The sequence below is a fragment of the Erinaceus europaeus genome, chromosome 11 (assembly GCF_950295315.1).
Source record: "Erinaceus europaeus chromosome 11, mEriEur2.1, whole genome shotgun sequence".
Classification (NCBI taxonomy): Eukaryota; Metazoa; Chordata; class Mammalia; order Eulipotyphla; family Erinaceidae; genus Erinaceus; species Erinaceus europaeus.
Genome location: NC_080172.1, coordinates 37431643 through 37453146, shown reverse-complemented (window position 1 = coordinate 37453146; position 21504 = coordinate 37431643). Strand labels below are relative to the sequence as shown.

The following is a 21504-nucleotide window of genomic DNA, read 5'->3' as shown; positions in this document are numbered from 1 at the left end:
TGTGTTTGATATTGCCAGGTAATGTACATCCTTGACTAAGCTTGCAATCAGTTTCATGTTGTATTCTGTGATGCACATTTTTTTAAGCAAATTCAGAGACATAAGAATCAAAATTTCACTTTGAAATCCAATGAAAATCCAAGTGTATTTTATTTGTGACAAGTTTCCAACAGCTAAATCTAGCTGCTAAAAAAAATAGAAAAGTAGCAAAACCAAAATCACTTTATACCAAATGAAGAGGCCTGATGATGAGTTTCCATTTGATCATACAACAAAATAGGCGTTACCAAAAATTCAACTGTGCTAAAGGAAGATACAAGAATTCAGTATTCAATCCAGTTTACCAGCATAAAGCAAAACCTTAAAGAGAATTTATAGTTTAGTGACGCTAGACTCTACTATCTACAAGTTGAAAACAAAATTTCACTCTCTACAATTGTCTTCATTAAAGATCATCATAGAAAAATTGATTTTTGAGCAAAATAAATTTGTTTCAAATAAAAATAAGTTTCAATAAGTATGGCTTATTTGTATAAATACAATAAGAATAATGCTTAGGGCTTTAAATTTTTTTTTAAAGATTTTATTTATTTATTGATGAGAAAGATAGGAGGAGAGAGAGAAAGAACCAGACATCACTCTGGTACATGTACTGCCGGGGCTTGAACTCAGGACCTCACGCTTGAGAGTCAAGCGCTTTATCTACTGAGCCACCTCCTGGACCACTAATTTTTTTTTAATTATCTTTATTTATTGGATAGAGACAACCAGAAATCAAAAGGAAAGGGGGAGATGGAGAGGGAGAGACAGACAGATACCTGCAGCCCTGCTTTACTACCTACAAAGCTTTCCCACTGCAGGTGGGGACCAGGGGCTTGAACCTGGGTCCTTGCACATTTTAAGATGTGTGATCAACCAGGTATGCCACCACTTGGCTCCCTCTTTAGGGTTTTTAAAAGCCACTTGGCTTTTACCATCAGACTTTAATTGCAATACTTAGTCTGAATGAATTCCTGTCAGTTAAGACACTCGGGTCAAAACCCTGGTAATAGGGCCAGTGTTCCAGCTGTATTCTGTCACAAAGAGAAATGATATTTACAGAATTTACAGTTATCTGTACTGACATGAAAATAAGAATACAGTAATGTGTTGCTACTGATGTAGATATGTTCTCAGAAATGTTAAATAATTCTGTTATTGTGAAAACCTCATAGACTTTAGTCTATTGTAATCACCACTGTATGTATGGTGTATTTCTGATCTAAATGATAATTGATACATAGCCTGTACTTAGTTTCAAATTTTTGAGGAAACTGATGAATACGTAAATATTTCATCTTTGACTTATAAAGCTTTATTACTTATTATTAACAAATTGTTACTACTGTTATAACTGTCTTAAAAGAATTTTATAGTACTGTATAGGAGTTGTAGATAATTGTGATAATCATAAATGATCAAATAAGATAACCATTTGTATCTTTTCTGAAATGTTTTGTGGCCATGAAGCCATTTCTCTCTCAAAGCAAAACCTTTATCACTTTAACCCACAAATTGTTATTATTAACATGTACTTTAACGTTCAACCCATATCTATGGCAGTTTCTGCTGAAGGTGGATGGGGGCACAGAACTCTGGTGGTAAGAATGGTGTGGAATTAAACCCAAATTAACTTATAATTCTGAGTTATCACTATTCCATCAGTAGTTAAAATAAAACAAAAAACTCCCATGTACTTTAAAAGTTCTAAATAAAAGTTGAGCAAGATAATTCTCTTGTATAGTGCACCTGCTTTGATTTGCACAAGACTCGGTTTCAAGCCCAAACCCCACTGCATTACAAGATTTAGTGTAGTACCTTTCCTCCTCTCCTTTATCCTCCCTTCCCTCCTTTCCCTCCAGGGTTATCACTGGGGCTGGGTGCCTCCACTGCTCCTGGAGGCCATTTTTCTCATTCTGTTGCCCTTGTTGTTGGATAGGTCAGAGAGAAATTGAGAGAAAAGGGGAAGACAGAAAGGGGGAAAGAAAGATAGACACCTGCAGACCTGCTTCACCACTTGTGAAGTGACCCCCCACACACACCGCAAGTGGGGAGCTGGGGGCTTAAACCAGGACCCTTACCCAGGTCCTTGTACTTCACGCCATGTAGGCTTAGTTAACCTGCTGCCTGGGCCACTGCCTCGCCCCGCTCTTAGCTGTTTTTCTATCTGAAAATAGTTGACTCAGTGCAATGAAATCTAACAACAAATGAAAAAGTTCTAGATATATGTTTTGTATATATGTCAAGATACCTCCGGCAGTGAAAATGCTCAAGATAATGTCAATAAACTAAAAAAAAAAAAAAATTAAATTTTCATAATTGTCACTAAGATAGCTCAATAGCAAAAATGAACTATTACTTAGATGGCACTGAAATAACTGCATGCCAAAATAAAAAATACTATAGACTTTTATAATTTAAATAGCAAACAGCCCAAATATAGAGAACACTTACGTTACTAATTTGAAACAGAAATAATGGTTTCAAACATACTCTTAGGTTATCAGAAAAGTTAGGACATATTTTTCTACATTTTCCTATGCAAAATGCATCATGACTTTTCCAACAACCCAGTATTTTAATTAGAAATCTCATTTTCTTTAATTAATTCTACTTGTCAAAAGATTTTTGAATTAGTTATTTAAAAATGATTTACATTTTTAAATTTACACCCCCCGGCAAGGCAGAGAGGTGGGGGTGAGTGGTTGGGACGGGACACAGTCTTTTGGTGGTGGGAATGGTGTTTATGTACACTCCTATTAAAGTGTAGACATATAAACCACTATTTAATTAATATGAGAGGGGAAAAATTGATCGTATGTCTAGAACTTCTTAAAACACAGAGTGAGTCTTTTTAATACATAGGCTGTCTTTGATATGTTGACTCTCTCAAAAGCCTAGACCAGGGAGAACAGAAGCAACCGGTAGCACAGCTATATATAAGATGCTGGGTATTATATCCCAAACTCTTAACAAAGGGACTTTTCAAAGTTAACGCAATTACCAAATAATGTGACGATAACAATAACTATACATTGTCTTCTTGAACCCTAAGACAGCAGGAACCTCACATTTCCACTACAGATTCTATATTTTCCCCCAGTCCTAGAACCTTAGGGTGGGGCCCACTTTCCTGCATGCTTCTCTCAATTCAAATCAAATAATATTGCATCTGCCGATTGCAACCTAATCAACGCAACGAATGCCACCCCAGCATGCTTCACTTCAGACTGTGTCCAGAGACTTCAGGTAGAATGACAACCCTTCAGCTTCATCACTCCTTAACTCCATTTTGGTTGGTGCACTTCCTAACAAAGCCCCAGCAGCGAGATATGGACCAGTGTCTAAGAGACAGAGTGCATGTGCACATGTATCCATAAGTTAGAGGGAAATATCTCTCTTAAAACAAAATACAGAACAGTTTGCAGTGACCCAATAAGTACATCAAGCAACCAGAAAGACCTAAAAAAGACAACATAAAGTACTTAATCAAATAGTTTCTACTTAGACCTAGATACTCTCCTTACCTACTACCTATTTCACTTCCCTCAATCACTCACTTCAAGGCTAACCTTCTCAGACAAAGTAAAGACTACAAAAGCTGGCTAAGAGCAAGAAACCAGCATACCTGAGATTCCTACACTGACATGATGGGCCTAGAGCTCTAATAGATCCACTCTCCACTGTCACTGGTCATCTCCACCAGGAACAACATAATGAAACCTTTTGTGGGCCCCTACAAAATCTTGACTTCAATGTGGATCAACAATGGTAGGGTCTGTCCTATTCTTGGAAGGCAGGCTGGATCAAAATACTCTACCACTCGCACAAGATGGGTACAGCAATGGGTGCAGCCTAGAAAATTCCTAGCTATGACCACAGAATGTGAGCTCAGACCTACAGGGATGCAAAGATTACACAGGTTCCTGCACTAAATATAGGCCCCAGATCAAATAGATGGGGTAAGTTAAAGGTATTTATATGCTTTTCCCAGATTTGGGAGCTAGTCTCTTCCCTAATCCAGCTTTCCATTCCTATTTCCAACCCTAATACCATCTCCCCAGATAACACCTTTGGCCCACCTGCATATTATCTATTGGACCCAGGCAAAAATTAGTAAAGTCATGGGCCCCTTGGAATATACCTAAAATAGACCTACTAAGTTTTTTCCAAAATGGAGAACCCAAATCTCATCTGCTATATTCGTGCCTTTAGGTTCCAGATTATTAAACAATTTGTTCTTCTTTATATCTTAATGCTTTTCAGCTAACAAGTTGCAGATGCTACCATGACACCATCCTGAGTTCCCCGGGTAGGCAACATCACCAATGTGTCCTGGAACCCCATCTCTTTGGAGCTCTGTCCCACTAGGGGAAGACAGAAACAGGCTGGGAGTATAGATCGACCTGCCAACGCCCATGCTCAGCAGAGAAACAATTATAGAAGCCAGACCTTACACCTTCTGCACCCCATAATGATCCTGGGTCCATACTCCCAGAGGGATAAAGAATAGAAAAGTTTCCAATGGAGAGGATGGGATATGGAACTCTGGTGATGGGAAATGTGTGGAATTTTACCCCTCCTATTGTTGGTATGCTTCCAAAAACCCCTTCTGTTTCATTTGGTTTAAATCCCCCCTGCTTAACACTGCATTCTGTTTACATAACTACTGTATTCTATTTACATAACCACTGCAGGGCATTGGTTCAATCCCCACTGGTTCATGATATGTTTTTGCTCGGCCCCCTCTCCTTGTCATACCCTGATTTTCACCAGTCACTTTTCTCTCCACCCTCTCTGCGTCACATCCTGTTCCCACCCTACTGGGCTAGTATATTTATAAGGACAAGATTGCTTGTAGTTTAGAGTTTAGCTTAGCTTGGGATAGATTGCGCTGTGTCCTGCATGAATAAAGAGATACTGCATACAACCCAGCCATGAGTCCCGGGTCGTCTGTTACCCGCCCGTGAAGCCAGCCCGGTGAAAACAACATCCTATCTCATGGTTTTTGTCGACATTTTCTATTTTATAAATAAAAAGATAAAAAAATAAACAAAAACAATGATATACTAGCTACAAAAGAGAAAAAGAAAAGTAAAAGAAAAAAAGAGTGGCACAACTTCAGAGACTATGCAAGGTGATTTTTCTATTCCAATACAATTTTTAAGTGTAATTATTCTCTTTGGGTAAATAATTTATATAGCTGCCCAGAAAGTTCTAACAAATCAAATCATGGGTGACCAACTTTAAAACACATGCTTCTTAACACCTACTCCTAGATTCCTTCTCAAAATACAGTACCTCAAAATAAAGTACACAAGTACTTCAAAATAAAGTATACAAGACTTTGTCTCAAGATTCTGACAGGGCTCAGGTGAGGAAAAAAATCATCTCAAATTCAAAATCAACTTGGGATTCAAAATCATTTACTCAATACCATGAGAATCAAATCCTGCTGAGAAAATTGAAGAAAATGTTATGAATGTAAAAGTCACTTAAGATGGGGACTTGAGAGATGGCACAATTTTAACAAATTCAGAATATTTTAAAAGCATGAACAGTGGTATGATAAAAACTCAGAGGGTAGAAAAAGTACACTTTCTTTTTAGGGGAAAAAAAGGCAGTCAAATTTAATAAGAATAACAGTGCTGGGTAATCAGAGAAAAGACAGTGTTAAGTCCATAAATATGGATTGAAGCCACAGTATGACTAGGTTACTTCATTTTGTATATAATCTGAGTTTTGGGCACAGTACCTACAGAATTGGTGTGATATCAAGCCCAAAAGGCACAAGGCTATGTATGCTCTTCCTATGTACGTCTTCCTATGTACGTCTTCCTATGTCTTCTATGTACGTTTTCCTATTTCTATTATAGGCTGTCAGAAACAGTTAATATACTGACATAAATTAAGAGTTGATAAAGCCAAGAATCTACCAACAGGTAGGGGAAAATATATTTCAGTACATATCTTTCTTTTCATTTTTTCACCAGAGCACTGTTCAGCTCTGGTTGATGGTGGTACGGGGGTTCCTCTGTAGGAGGAACAGGCCCACAAAAATGTCTATGTAATAACCCCTGAAAGCCGTGGATGTATTACCTCACATGGTTAAGGGACTTTACAAATGTTGATTAAGTTGTAAGATTTTGAAATGGGGATATTTGTCTGGATGATGTGTGGACCTGATATAACCACAAAGATTCTTACAATAAGGAGGCAGACAGGTCAAAGTCAGAAGATAATATCTGATGATAGAAACAGAAGGTGGGGGTGAGAGCCAAAGAGAGAGTTACTTTACTAGGTGGTTAGTACTTAAGATGGAGGAAGGGGTCATGCACCAAGGAATGTAAAAGGTCTCTAGTCGGTGGGGGCAGGCAGGGATTCTCACCTAGAAACTTTGGAGAAGTATAACTATTGCTGATACCTTAATTTTTGTCCAATGAAAACCACTTCAGAATTCTGACCTCCAAGACTGAAAATTCTGTACTGCTTTGAGCCACTATAATTGTGGCAAGTGTGGGGGGGAGAGCCCTATGATCCAATGATCTTACTCCTAGGAATAAATTCCTGAAACTTTCCCATTGGTTCATGAAATGACTTTAAATAGATACACAATTTTTTTGACCCTATTCTTTTAAAAAGTAGAATTGAATTTCTTTCCTCTTGTGGATTTATTGAACCTTCTACTAAGACAGAAATGATAGGGGGTGATTTCTGAGACTATATTATAGCCATATTAGCACTATGAATCCACAGCTCCTGGTGGCCACCTTTTCCTTTTTCCTCCCCTATTTTATTCAATAGGACAGAGAGAAATTGAGAGAGGAGGGGGAAATCGGGAGGGAAAGAGAAAGATACCTGCAAGCCTGCTTCACCACTTGTGAAGCATCCCTACTGCAGGTGGGGATAGGGAGATTCGAACACGGGTCTTTGGTGTGGGTCCTTCTGCATACTACTATATGCACTTAACTGGGTGCACCACTACCTAGCTTCCCTTACAGTTATATTCTTAATTAATTCAGCATTTCCCCCTTTAATTTATAAATAAATACATTAAAAATAAATAAATATGGGAGTCGGGCTGTAGCGCAGCGGGTTAAGCGCAGGTGGCGCAAAGCGCAAGGACCAGCATAAGGATCCCTGTTTGAGCCCTGGCTCCCCACCTGCAGGGGAGTCCCTTCACAGGCGGTGAAGCAGGTCTGCAGGTGTCTATCTTTCTCTCCCCCTCTCTGTCTTCCCCCTCCTCTCTCATTTCTCTCTGTCCTATCCAACGACGACAACAATAATAACTACAACAATAAATAAATAAATAAATAAATAAATATATTTTTAAAAAAGAAGTAGGAGAAAAAGAAAGAGAAAAGGGAATACCTGAAGCATTGCTTCCTTCACCACTATGTGAAGCTTCCTCCCTGAAGGTGGGGATTGGAGACTTGAATCTGGGTACTTGCACACATTAACATGTGTGCTCAATCAGGTATGCAACTACACAGCCCCTAATTATCTTCTTTGTTCTTTATCTCTGGGATCAATGAAAGATACCAGTGGTCAAGTCATTAAGCTACCCAGCAGTCCCATGGAGTGGTACAAAATCAGGAAGTAATGTTTTTTTAATTTCCTTTTTGTTCCCCTTGTTGTTTTATTGTTGTAGTTATTATTGTTGCTGTTATTGATGTCATTTGTTGTTGGATAGGACTGAGAGAAATGGAGAGAGATGGGGAAGACAGAGGGGGGGAGAAAAAAATAGACACCTGCAGACCTGCTTCACTGCCTGTGAAGCGACTCCCCTGCAGGTGGGGAGCCAGGGGCTCAAACCAGGAAACTTACGCCGGTCCTAGTGCTTCATGCCACGTGTGCTTAAACCGCTGCGCTACCACCCGACTCCCAGGAAGTGAATTTTCTTGCCAACACTCAGTGAGAAAAAAGACTATATGAGTGAGCCATCTAGTCAAGTATTCAGATGATTGCAGCTATAGCGGACATTTTGACTTTAACTTTACATGAGATTCTGGGTCATACCACCCAATGAAAACATGTATGAGTTTCTAGCCCACAGAGAATCTAAAACAACAAATATTTTGAGGTAGTATTTTATATAGTTACATGTAATGAACACAGTCCATAGGAGTCATGTCCTCACATCATTTCAAGGACATAGACCATAAAAATGTTTGTGGGTAGAACAAACTAGAGAAAAAACAAGGGCATTTATTGGAGGAATAGTGCCAGCTACTACAAAATTCTACAGAAGTTAGTGTTGTTTTGACAGACTCAAATTAGCATAGATATTAAAAAACAGTAGTTCAAAATTTATATTAAAAAATAAAAATTGGGAGGCCTGGTGGTAGCATACCTGGTTGAGCGGACATAACAATGAGGAAGGACCCAGGTTTGAGCCCCTGGTCCCCACCTACAAGGGGAAAGCTTCACAAGTGGTGAAGCAGGTCTGAAGGTGTCTCTCTCTCTCTCCCCTTACTCTCTTGATTTCTGGCTATCACTATCCAATAAAGAAGGATAATAAGGAAAAAAAGAAAGAAAGAAATTGCCTATCTACCCAAAAGAAGTGGAAACAGGGACTTCAACAGATAATTTGCACCCATGCTCAAAGCAGCATTACTCACAATGACCAAAAGCAGAAGCAAAGCAGTGGCCAACAGATGAATACATAAAAAAATATGGTATATACACTTAATGGATTATTATTCAGCCTTGGAAGGAAGTTCTGACACATGATACAACACTGATTAACCTTAAAGATAGGCAAAGTGAAATACATATATGCAAATGTGAAAACAGTGTCCCGTTATATGATGTTCCCTGATAAGCAAAATTCATTAAGTCAGAAAATAGAATGGTGGTTGACAGGGACTGGTGGAGGAGAGGGGCAAGAAAAACAAGGAGTTAGCGTTCTCATATAATAAATATAGTTGTATAACATTAAGAATATAGTTCTATAACATTTAACATGAAAATACTGGTTGAATCATATAAAGTAAGTAACAGCAAAAAAGTTAAAAGCCCACAGAAAGCAATCCCAGAGCAATTAAAGCATAAAAAGATCAATAGTTTAATAGTTCTGGTTAAATTTGTAAGAATACTTACAAATGGGGAATCGGGCTGTAGCGCAGCCGGTTAAGTGCAGGTGGCGCAAAGCACAAGGACCAGCATAAGGATCCCGGTTCAATCCCCGGCTCCCCACCTGCAGGGGAGTCGCTTCACATGCGGTGAAGCAGGTCTGCAGGTGTCTATCTTTCTCTCCTCCCCTCTGTCTTCCCCTCCTCTCTCCATTTCTCTCTGTCCTATCCAACAACGATAATAACTACAACAATAAAACAATAAGGGCAACAAAAGGGAATAAATAAAATAAAGATATATATATATATGTATATATATATATATATATGTATATATATATATATATATATATATATATATATATATATATATATAAAATACTTACAAATGAGCCAGGTGGTGGTGCACCTGGTTAAGGGCTCACACTGCAATGCGCAATGACCCAGGTTCAAGCCCCTGTCCCCCACCTACAGGGGGAAAACTTTACAAGTGGTGGAGCAGGGCTGCAGGTGTCTCTGTCTCTTTCCCTCTCTATCACCCCTTCCCGTCTCAATTTCTCTCAGTCTCTATCCAATAATAGATAAATAAAACTATTTTTTTAAAAAAAGAATACTTAACATATTTAACTTTTGAATTTCTTAACAGTTCAATTCTGACCATATCATCTAACATGGATACCTACAAAGATCATTAAAAGCCAACAGTTCAATCTTACATTAGGTATCTCATATAAATAGAAATATTTTTTTCATGTTTCTGAAAAATACCTCAATCTAAAGTTGAACTTAGAAATGTTCAACTGATTAATAAAATTATCTTTGAAAGGTGTACTGTGAGTATCACTACTAAGATTGCTGTCTCTCTAATATATCAGGTATTTTACAAAGCAACTTTATATATTATCACTAAAAACCTGTAACTCCAAGCACCACTATAAGCTAGAGCTGAGCAAAGATCTGATAAAAAACAAGGAAACAAACAGAATTAAGTAAAATTTTATTTGGTGGCCAAGGAGATACAGCAGTAGCACACAGGACTGGCATGTGAGAGGTATCACATTTGATCTTCTTAGTACCACCAACAGCCAGAGCTTATCATTGATTTAGGTTCTCTCACGCATAAAAAGAAATCTTAAAAATGTTTTATTTAATAAGTAGTGTTACTGCTTTTTGAATAATAATTAAATACTATTTTGTAAGTTATACAAAATTTGCAAGATAATGTTAGAGTAATTAAAAGACTTAATTTCACATTCTATACAACTCATGACCTTGGATAAAGACACAATGTAGCCCAATTAAGAGTATTAGAACATTTGAAACAAAATAGTGCTAGATTTCAATGTTGAAAGGTAAAATAATTTATGTAATAAAAATCAATAAATGCTCAAAAACTATCAAACAACTAAATAATGTAAATCATAACATTCTATTTGGAATTTTAATGTGACATCTTTAATTCAAGTTAAGTTTCCTTCAGATTTCAAAAGAGTTTAAGCATCATTAAGTCTCATGATCAAATCTGTAAGCAGAAATCATTAAAAAATAAAGAATACAATTGCTTTATCAATGAAAACATGAATCTTATTTGTAATTAAAGCTATATCTGAAAAAAATTACTCAAACTAAATTACAGATTCCTTCAAGACTTCCTGTTTCTAAAAGCACTACTGACTGACTAATACTGGAGGGCTTACAAAGCCATTCCTATCTTGCTCAGGGAGTGGGAAGGTGTGGCAGGCTTGGCCACCATAAAAATGCACAAAGATAATGCATCTAAATCCCACTGAATAATAATAATAATAATAAAACAATGTGTTTAAATGTTTAAGGAGAAAATGAGTACAATGAAAACATTTCTTATCAAGATTATATCTTGAGTATTCACTAAACAGAAATACACCTGAGATTATGGTGTATTTAAAGCATGGTGCTTTAATTTAAAATACTTGCTTGTAGACTGTTTTCAAGGATAACCAAAGAGCTAATATAAAAAACACTTAACACAGGCCTTACAGATATTAAGCCTATGAAAAATCAGTACAATTTTTCAAAAAAGTAATTTACACTATACAGTGATTTAATCTTGACTAGCCTAATTAATGGCATAAAGCTACACTGACAAAGGGAAAAAACCCACTGCTTCATACATAATTTATTAAGGTTTCCTACAGAATTCATATTTTAATTTTAAAAAAGGATCTTGAGAGCTAGAATCAAGTGTATGACACTATCAAAATAGTCATCGTCTATTTGTGCTACTTAAAAAATACACTATTTTTTTTCTCCTACTCGTGTTGCAATTATGGCTTCTTACAAAAGGATTTCTACCCCCAGCATTGCTGCAAGGTTTCTTATTGCTCTGCAGTTGTCTTTTCAGCCTAACAGAGAGAAAAACACTGCTGCAGTCATTTGCAAAAAGAAAAAGAAAAAACACCACCACTGCTTAATACTAACAGACATTGGTATCTTTCAGTTACCTTATTCACAGAGTTTTCATTAGTAGTTTTATAAAAGCAGGCACTTTGGGGCACCAATTTTTTTACCAATCAACCCAAAGCACCACTGGAGCTCAAGAGATCTGCAGTACCTGCCCTCCTCCACTCCCTCCTCTCGGGAGCAGCCCTTTCCACTAGGTTCACATCAGTCATCATCAGCAGCTTTGTATCTTCTCTTGGCTACCAGGGTCCTTGTGGCCAGGGAGGAAAATAAGCCTTTTAATGGGCTAAAGCTTTCTGTTCCAAGCCATGCATATGCTCCATTCTTTGTTGTCCTCTACCCGTTTCCTTAGATACTGCAATTCCACTCTACTCTGTCAACAGGCATCATAAAAACAGAACCTCCTTCTAAGCTTCAAAAGCAGCTCTTTCTCACCAGATTCCCCCTGTATGCCCCTCCCCCTTCTTCCTCTTCTGTCAAAAACCTTGGATCAGGAGCACAGGAAATCCTTCTTCCGTGCTGCAGTAGGGGGGTAAGGAGGGAGACGCCCCTGCCTCATCGCTTGGCATGTGGCTATGGACTCTGTGCCAAGGAAAGACCACGGGGTCTCAGGCAGTGTGAGGAAAAAATGCTCCTCCTCCCACTCCCCCACAGCAAGTCCGGCCTTTGTGGCTCCAACACCTACCCCATTTCGGAGCCCAGCAGCACCTCCATTCCGTCTCCAGTGACACCCAGGGCAGGCTGCGCCAATACAGCCACATGTTGGTCACGTGTGCTCACGCCTAGCCAATCCGCGGGGCCTCTATGGGATTGTGGAGAGCTCTGGTCTGCATCCAGTGTATTACACAGCAGCTTCCCAGCTCCGATAGCAACCCCCACCCCTACCAGACCAGCACTCAGCAGTAGGTGCAAAGCCCCGCCCAGCGGCATGCTGACTGCTTGCCCGCACCACCTCCTATCCCCAGGCATCCGGCGGGACCCAAAGGGCAAAGTTGTTCAAAAGGGTGGGGGTGGAGGAGGTCCACAGAGCAGAAAGATTAGCATGAGATGCTAAAGGTGGGTAGGTGAGTAACAAATTACATCTCATTTGGCAAGCTTTACATGTTTGCGACAAAGAAACCACTAATTCTGTTAAATATGTTAACATTTTAAATTATGAATGAGTAATTTCATATTACAATTCACTGATTTTGAGGGTGAGGGGTTGGGTGAGTCACCTGAGCATTAATTAAAAATAGTTACCAGAATGGTCATGATGACTGAGATTGGAATCATGTAGGCATATGATCTGGGTTGGATCTTTGCCCCTTCTACTTATTGTGTGACAGTGGTTCACTTTTCTCTATAAAAATGGACAAGTATGAAATATGGTATTTAATATATAAGGAGTATTTATAGTAGTTCCCGACAAAGTAAATGCTGTTAGCTACTACTACTCAAATCTAGTATTTTAATACAGTTGTACATTTCACTTAAATATTTTTGAAGTTTAAAATACTTATTTTTTACAAACTAGAAGGGCGAAATCCAAATTACTGAGAATTTTACGAGGATTTAAATTCTAGTTTAAATGCAAAGGACCAGTTTCCACAATCTATTTCAAATTTAAAGGGATACTATATATTAAATGTAATCTCTTCTTAACTTTGCAAATAAAGAGATGCAAGAAAGCAAGCAATTAAACAACATATTAGAAACAATTTCATTTTATTAAAAATGTGAATACACCTACAGTTAAATATTCATAAATGTACACACAGCAAATGTTCAGAGTGACTACTTTTTCTTTGTGCTTTTGGTTATTTTTCTCCTGGTCTCTGTATTATGACATCTGATATAAGGCAAATAGTTCTTAAATATTAGTTAAATAAACGAGTGAATAAGGACCACATATTCCAAAAACATATTGAGGGTGGCATGGTGGTGCACCTGGTTAAGCACATATATCACCATGTACAAGGACCCGGGTTCTAGCCCTAGCACCCCACCTGCAGGGGGTCAGTTCACTAGTGGTAAAACAGTTTCTTTCTTTTTGTTAATATTTATTTATGTATTTATTCTCTTTTGCTGCCCTTGTTGTTTTATTGTTGTAGTTATTATTGTTGTTGTTATTGATAACGTCGTTGGATAGGACAAAGAGAAATGGAGAGAGGAGGGGAAGACAGAGAGGGGGAGAGAAATATAGACACCTGCAGACCTGCTTCACCACTTGTGAAGCGACTCCCCTGCAGGTGGGGAGCCGGGGCCTCGAACTGGTCCTTGTGCTTGGCGCTACGTACTAACCTGCTGCGCTACCGCCCATCTCCCAATAAAACAGTTTCTACAGGTGTCTTATTTTTCTTTCTCCCCCTCAACCTCCCCATCCTTCTCAATTTCTCTGTCCTATCAAATAAAATAGAAAAAAAAAAAGGGGGGAGGGGAATGCTGTCTGGAGCTGTGGATATGTAGTGCTGACACCAAGCCACAGCAATATCCCTGGTGGTAATTTTTAAAAAGGAAAAGAAAAAAAAATACATTTAAAAATTAATACATATAGCCCCCGGCTCCCCACCTATAGGCGGTGAAGCAGGTCTGCAGGTGTCTGTCTTTCTCTCCCCCTGTCTCCCCTCCTCTTTCCATTTCTCTCTGTGCTATCCAACAATGATGACATCAATAACAACAATAACTATAACAACAATGAAAAACAAGGGCAACAAAAGATAAATAAATATAAAAATAATAGTTCTTTAAAAAATTAACACATTTATAAACAATTTCTCTTCATATTTGAAAAAAGGAAACACGTGAATCTGAAATACACCTTTTGTCAGGATGACTTAAGTTGTACAAAAGGCTTTTTAATAGACTCTTACTGAAAGTGCATGATTCATTAGACAGGACATAATCACTTGCAATCACAGACTATTTGTGACAAAGTCAGAAGAGATAACTTCTCATAAAAACTAGAACTTTAAAAAAAAAACTCTCAAAGCACAAGGATATATTTCAGAAACCCCTAAAACTTCTTGGTAAAAAGTCCTATTACTCTTGACTTAGACTGTGATCCAAACTACTTAGTAGACAAAGAAAGTTTTTTTTTTTTTTTATGTTTACTGTAGAAGTTAGTCAGTGATTCAAAGGACAAAATTTTAAAGTCATGACCATTTCATATTCATTAATCACTATGATTCAAATGCAAAAAAGACAAGGCAGTCCAAAAAAGGCATTTTATGATGCTGACTACTTAATGCGTTTATAAAATCAGTTTCAAAAAGGTTGATTGTAATTTCAATTTTTAAACCAAGCTTAGTTATCTTAAAAACCTATTTATCACCTATGATATATGTATGTATATATATAATATATATATTATATATATATATATAGAGAGAGAGAGAGGAGAGGGAGGGAAAGAGAAGAGGGAGGGAGAGATATATATATATGGAAATATGCAGGTAGAGAGAGAGATAACAGAGTATTATTTCACTACAAGTAGTAGAGGACATCAAATCTAAAGTCTCAGGCATTTAAGTCCCAAATTCTAGTAGTTGAGTTATTTCCTTGATTGCAAATATGGCTATTTTAGAAACTATAATATGAACATCTTTAAAATAGCTTTTGAAGCACTGTGATTTAAAGTAATCAATGACTAAATAAACAGGATTCCTAATGTCTTAAATCATGTATTTTATTTTAACATAGACATTATCTGGCATAATTTAAGATTTGTAATTTTTAAACTGGCAAGAATATGGACAATATATTAAACAGGGTAAAATAAGCTTAAATTATAGAAGTATTCTTTTCAGTTGTTATTACTGACTTTTGTGCTTTGATAGTAGTCTACTTTTTAAACATCTCAGATATAGTAGAGAATTTATGCCTGTAAAGAAATCTATAGGAAGTTGGGCAGTGATGCACCTGGCTGAGCATACACTGGTTTCAAATCCACATCCCCCACCTGCAGGGGAAAGCTTCATGAATGATAAAACAGTTCTGCAAGTGTCCCTCTGTGTGTGTCTGTATCCTTCTCTATCTCCCCCTTCCCTCTCAATTTCTCTAGGGTCTCTATCCAAAATAAATAAATAAATAAATAAATAAAGTCTTCAAAAGTTATATAAAAAGTCTATAAAAGATACTCTTTGGGGTTGGGTAGTGGCTCACCTGGTTGAGCACACGTTAAAAGATATTCTTCCTTAAAATAATTATATACTGAAAAAAAAATAGATGCTAATAAAACCTCTCCAAATGCTAAATCACCAAATAAAGATCTATTCATTTAGAAACATTGATTGGGCCCTCCTCAATCGCTATCGAACAGGCCATGGCCGGTGTGCCGCTATGTTCCATCGCTGGGGAGCCAGAGACGACCCGAACTGCCCCTGCGGCTACAGACAGACTATGACCCACATAGTCAATGACTGCCACCTCTCCAGATTCAAAGGTCTCGAAACTTTACATCAGGCTCAACCTGATGCTGTTGACTGGCTACGGAAGAAGGGCAAACGCTAGAAGAAGAAGAAACATTAAGTCTCTAGGTTTATACTGGGTTCTGGTATGATGAAAAGGCAAATAAAAATAAATAGATTCAATTTCCAAATTAGTCTTAAAGAATAACTCTTCTATCTTTTCTGCATTTTTCATGGAATATGGGAATTAAAATGTTAAAACAGCAATGAAATTTCTAGGGATGTATAAACTATGTTAGGGAGATATAGTCATACTTTTTTTTACTGGCCAGACTTAATCTTTGAGTTGTGTAATCTCAAAGGGTAAAAGTTTCTTAAAGAAATGTTCCTAGTAACAATAACAGAATCTAAACTTTCCTCTCTATATGTCCTTCTCATTTCTAATTAGCAAATATCAAAACAGTTCATTATTTCTCTGCTCAAGATAAAATCATGTTCTTTGTGGTCCGGCAGTGAAAAAGCTTTGGACTCTCAAGCAGGAGGTCCTGAATTTGATCCCCGGTGGCACATGTGCCAGAGTGATGTCTGGTTCTTTCTCCTCCTATCTTTCTCACTAATAAATAAATAAAATTAAAAAAAAATCACGCTCTTCAAATCAAGACTATAATCATATATATCATGCTTTGATTGTTGATCACTTATGGGTGAGGCCATTCTATATTTTCATTTTATACATGTCCCTTTTATATTTCTTGCAGGTTTGATTCAGTGGTAATGAATTCCTTTGGTTCTTGTCTTAAAAGCTCTTCACCTCTCCATCAAATCTGACTGATAACCTAACAGGATAAAGTACTGTTGGGTGCTCAAGTCCATTCAAATTTATTAATATATCCTGACAGTCTTTCTCACTTTCAGAATTTCTGTAGTGAAATCATCTGATCATCTTATGAGATTTCCTATTGGTGAGTCTGCTTTTCTCTAGCAGTCTTCAGAATCCTCTTAGTTTCTGCCATTTTAATTATCATGTATGTTGGTGATTTCAGCTTGGATTCAATTTCTTCTTGGAGTTCTTTTGAGAGCCCTACCTCTTTTCATTTCGACCTTCTCATGGTGCATCCCGTGAGTACCCATTTATTGGGGAAACTGACGATCCTTCCTAGCCGACTGAATCCACATGGATCCCAGTCACTTTCAAAGCCAGCAACAAGCAGACATCAGGCTCAACCTGACGCTGTTGACTGGCTACGGAAGAAGGGCAAACGCTAGAAGAAGGGGATTTCTCAGCACTTATTTCTTTAAATATGAATTCTATTCATTTTTCTTTCTCCCTCTTGAATCTCAAGGGCTGGGAAAGTAGGGAGTAAGCCAACCTTAGAGTGACTTGGGTGCCTAAGATGTCAGAGCTCCTAGGTTTACTCCCTACTGCAACTATATGCCAGAGCTTAGCCTTTTCTATCTTTCATAAAAATGATCTTAAATGGAGTTAGAGTGTAATGTGGAAAACTGAGAAATGTTACACATGTACAAACTTGTATTTTACTGTTGACTGTAAACCATTAATCCCCCAATAGAGAAATAAAATAAAAATAGAAAGAGACAGAGAAAGAGGGAGAGAAGGAAAGATAGCACAGCACTGAAGTGTGTGTGTGTGGGGGGCAGGTTCTAACTTGTATTGTGTGAATGACAAAGCAAGCACACTACCCAGCTGAGCTATCTTGCTGGACCTCTGCTTAAATTTTTACCAGTGGTCTGTATTATTTTTACATTAATAACAAGAGCAATGAGTTGTACTCTAAAAATAATCTATAATTGCCAATTTCTACAAAGATGTTCCAGAATTAGTATTTTCTGTTTTTTATAGCACTTCAATTAGTGACATTAAAAGTCCAAGTTCATTCAGTGTTACATGTAAGGTCCTTCACACTTCTCCACCCCTGCCCATGACCACACAACTAATTCACATATACCACTCCGACTGGTAAGCACTCAACAATTTTTTTAGTTTGTCTCCTGAAAGCTCTCACCCCCACATTTTCACCTTGCTAATGCTGACCCAGTTTTTGGGACTCAGTTTCAAGGGTAGGTCCCCAAAGTGCTCGCTAACTCTTCTTGTCAGAATCAGATGCTCTCTCCCCTAGTAGGCATCCAGAAGTTCCTGAGCACACTGCTATCTCATTTACCACACACTGGGTCTCTCCTTTATTGATCTAAGTTCCTCATCTCACCTGCTACAATAATACTCTGCCTGGTCCAAAGTAATTACTAAAATATTTGTGAAATAAAATGAACTACTTTCTCACATACTAAGATCCAGTTCTATGAAACTTTATACCCAGATGCTTTTTGGTCTTTGCTCCCATAATTCTTTTTTTAAAAAATATTTATTTATTCCCTTTTGTTGCCCTTATTGTTTTATTGTTGTAGTTATTGTTGATGATGATGATGTCGTTGTTGTTGGATAGGATAGAGAGAAATGGAGAGAGGAGGGGAAAACAGAGGGGGCAGAGAAAGACAGACATGCTTCACCACTTGTGAAGCGACTCCCCTGCAGGTGGGGAGCTGAGGGCTTGAACCCAGATCCTTGAGCGGGTCCTTGCGCTTTGCGCCACCTGCACTTAACCCGTGGCACTACCGCCCAACTCCCATAAGTCTTTTTTTTTTTAATCTTTATTTATTTATTGAATAGACACAGCCAGAAATTGAGAGGGAAGGGGGTGATAGAGAGGGAGAAAGACAGATACCTGCAGTACTGCTTTACCACTCGAGAAGCTTTCCCCCTGCAGGTGGGGACTGGGGACTCGAACCTGGGTCCTTATGCATTGTAACATGTGCATTCAACCAGGTGTCCATAATTCTTTTTTATGAGGGGAGTAGGAGGAGGACAAGGAAGAGTTCCTAGGCCTAGTACATGGGTGATCTCTACACTCCTGGGACAACACTTCCTCCCTTTTTAATATGTTTATATATAGAGAGAGGCCTATAGACAGAGAAAGAAAGGGAAAGACCAGCTTCCTCCTTTGCTGTAGTATTCCCATGTGGTACCAGGACTTGAACTCAAACTGGCTACTGATGTGGTAAGGTACATGCCTTACCAAGTGAGTTATTTTCTAGACGGTCCCCTAGCCCTTGAGTTACCAACTCAAGTTTAGATTTATTTCCCCTCATTTTACATGCGTTTCTAAACAGAGAAGCTGTTTTTATCTTAGCTGCCTAAGAACTGTCCAAGGTATCCTATAGAAATTATTTATTGAGTGGCTAGAAGTGACTATTCCTTTGAATGTACCAGTGAATAAAGCAGCAGCATAGCACAGTCTGTTCATTTCTTATAGGTTTCTTCATTTTTACCACTAACTTAAAAAAATAAACATAAAGGTCTGAAAAGATTTTGTATTTGCTTTGGGATTAAGGACAGAAAGTCACTAAAATTCTGAAGGTGGGAACAGTGTAGAATTGTACCCCTCTTATCCTATGGTTTTGTCAGTGTTTCCTTTTTATAAATAAATAAATAAAAAATAAAAAGAAAGTCACTAAAAGACCAAACTATTCCCTCAAATAGCTCCTTTTCCAGCTCCCTGAAACTCTGCTCTTTCATTCAAATTCTATTCTCACTTCTAACAATTGCTCCCTTAACCTCCACACCCTATCAGTAGCTTAGAGGCAATTTGTTTGGCAAAGAGCACTGGAGAGGTAACAATGGCATTAGATGAAGGAAATTTTAACTCTGGAGCAAGGCGAGCTGAAATGTTCATGACAGCCCAAACTTAAAAAGTTTAACATAGCTTATTCTAGAAATATTGTTAGTCAATGTTATGCATGGTAATTATGGGAATTGATATTGCATATGGACTTTTAGTCTATGGGCAGATGGATGGAACCACATCAGGTGCTTGTGTGTTTTTAAAACAATATTCCTTTCTTCAGTTTCCCCTGACACACAGACACACACACACACACACACACAAAATCTGAATTTCACCACAACATATTTGACATGTTGAAATACACATAGCTCAAATAATCAATAGATTCTAGCACTGCAGTACTAAAAAATTATAGCTAATTAATATACAAATAAGTTAGATAAGAGGGTTATTCCTTCCTTTCAACTTCAGGCTCTTCAATGAATATCCTCTTCACCTATTTATCTCAGTTGAAATTGGATAGCACCAAATCCTTTGTAATTTTCTCAAGGGAAAAGTCCTTGTGCCCCACCCCCCACATCCAAATGATGGGGTATAGGGAAAGAAGGATGTATCTAACTACAACTTCCTGTTGCCAGGGAAATGAGACCCAGGAGTCTCCTCTGCTTAGTGTGTGGTTTGCCATGAGGCTTTCCACAAAGAATTCTGAAGAATGGTGTCTCAGGCATTGTACACTTTCTTTAAGAAAATGAAAAGCATGTGATCCACTGGGCAAAATGACTTGAGCTGATGAAGCTTTAGCACACTAAGACCCCAGCTGTCTCTTCCTAAGCCAGGCCTGCATCTATTACTACTTCCTTCCGTGTTTTTCCTTTTTCCTTTTTTTTTTTCTTTCCCTTCTCTCTGGGTAAGAGAACCAAAGGGGCCTGACTTCCTCTTCAAGTTTTCTCCAAATTCTCCTCCCTCTCACTGATGGAGCCAAAAACAAAGGGTCCTGGTCACAAAAGTTCTCTGGTCCTAATCTACCTCTAATACTACCAAACCATTCTTTTCTGCTTCATTAATTCAAGCTCTCTCTACATGCTATTCAGTTACGCACCTACCTATATCCTCAGCATTCTACTATTTTTTTTTTTTTTTTGTAACTGAAGCATATCTTTTGTGTATGGTCTAAGATTCATTCTTATGCATGTACATGATTATCAACACCATTCCCAATTTTTAGCCCAGCCATCCCTTTTAGTGATTTCACAGTCTATAGACAGCTCATCTGAACCCCTATTTTCTGAGTTAAAAGACTGCTCACCTGAAAGGGTAGGTGCCTTTGTCATGTGTGAGGCCCAGATACAAACAACACAACATGGGAGTACAACGGCACAGGAAGAAGCTCCAGTGCTGTGATGTCTGTCTGTCTCTCTCTGAATAAAAAGAATAAAAAATTCTGAGTATAGGACTTGTGTGAATTTGCACATATGCATGGTCCAGGCTCCACATAAAACAAGCAAATAACAAACAAACTGGCTTCCCCAATTCCCCCCATACCTCCAAACATTCAATTCCATGATTACATACAGGACTTTGGTATAATAGATAATAATACCAACTCAGAAATATTTAATGTAAATGACTTAAAATATTTTTATGAAAGAGAAAGGAAGGGGTCAGGTGGTGGCGCACCTGGTTGAGTGTATGTATTACAATGCTCAAGGACCTGGGTTCGAGCCCCCAGTCCCCATATGTAGGGGAAAAGCTTTGCAAATGGTGAAGCAGTGCTGCAGGTGTCTGTCTCTCTGCAGGTGTCTCTCTGTCTCTCTCCCTCTCTATCACCCCCTTCCCTCTTGATTTCTGGCTGGCTCTATCCAATAGATAATAAAAAATTTAAAAGAAAGAAACAAAGAAAGGAAAAGAGAAAAGAGAAAAGAG

At 38.0% G+C, this 21504-nt stretch overlaps 1 protein-coding gene across 15 annotated transcripts in view; it reads right to left on the bottom strand.

The window, feature by feature from the left end:
* The window catches only part of APC (APC regulator of WNT signaling pathway), a 125647-nt gene that overhangs the window by 86151 nt on the left and 17992 nt on the right, over positions 1–21504 (bottom strand). For 2 of the 15 annotated variants that reach the window (XM_060201276.1, XM_060201278.1), the window contains exon 1: positions 12238–12400. The exons of 11 other annotated variants lie outside the window; for them this stretch is intronic. The gene's annotated coding sequence lies outside the window, so the exon portion shown is untranslated. Of the gene's footprint in view, positions 1–12237; positions 12401–21504 lie in introns of those variants that run through there. 2 more of the 15 variants (XM_060201280.1, XM_060201285.1) reach the window with 1 other exon arrangement.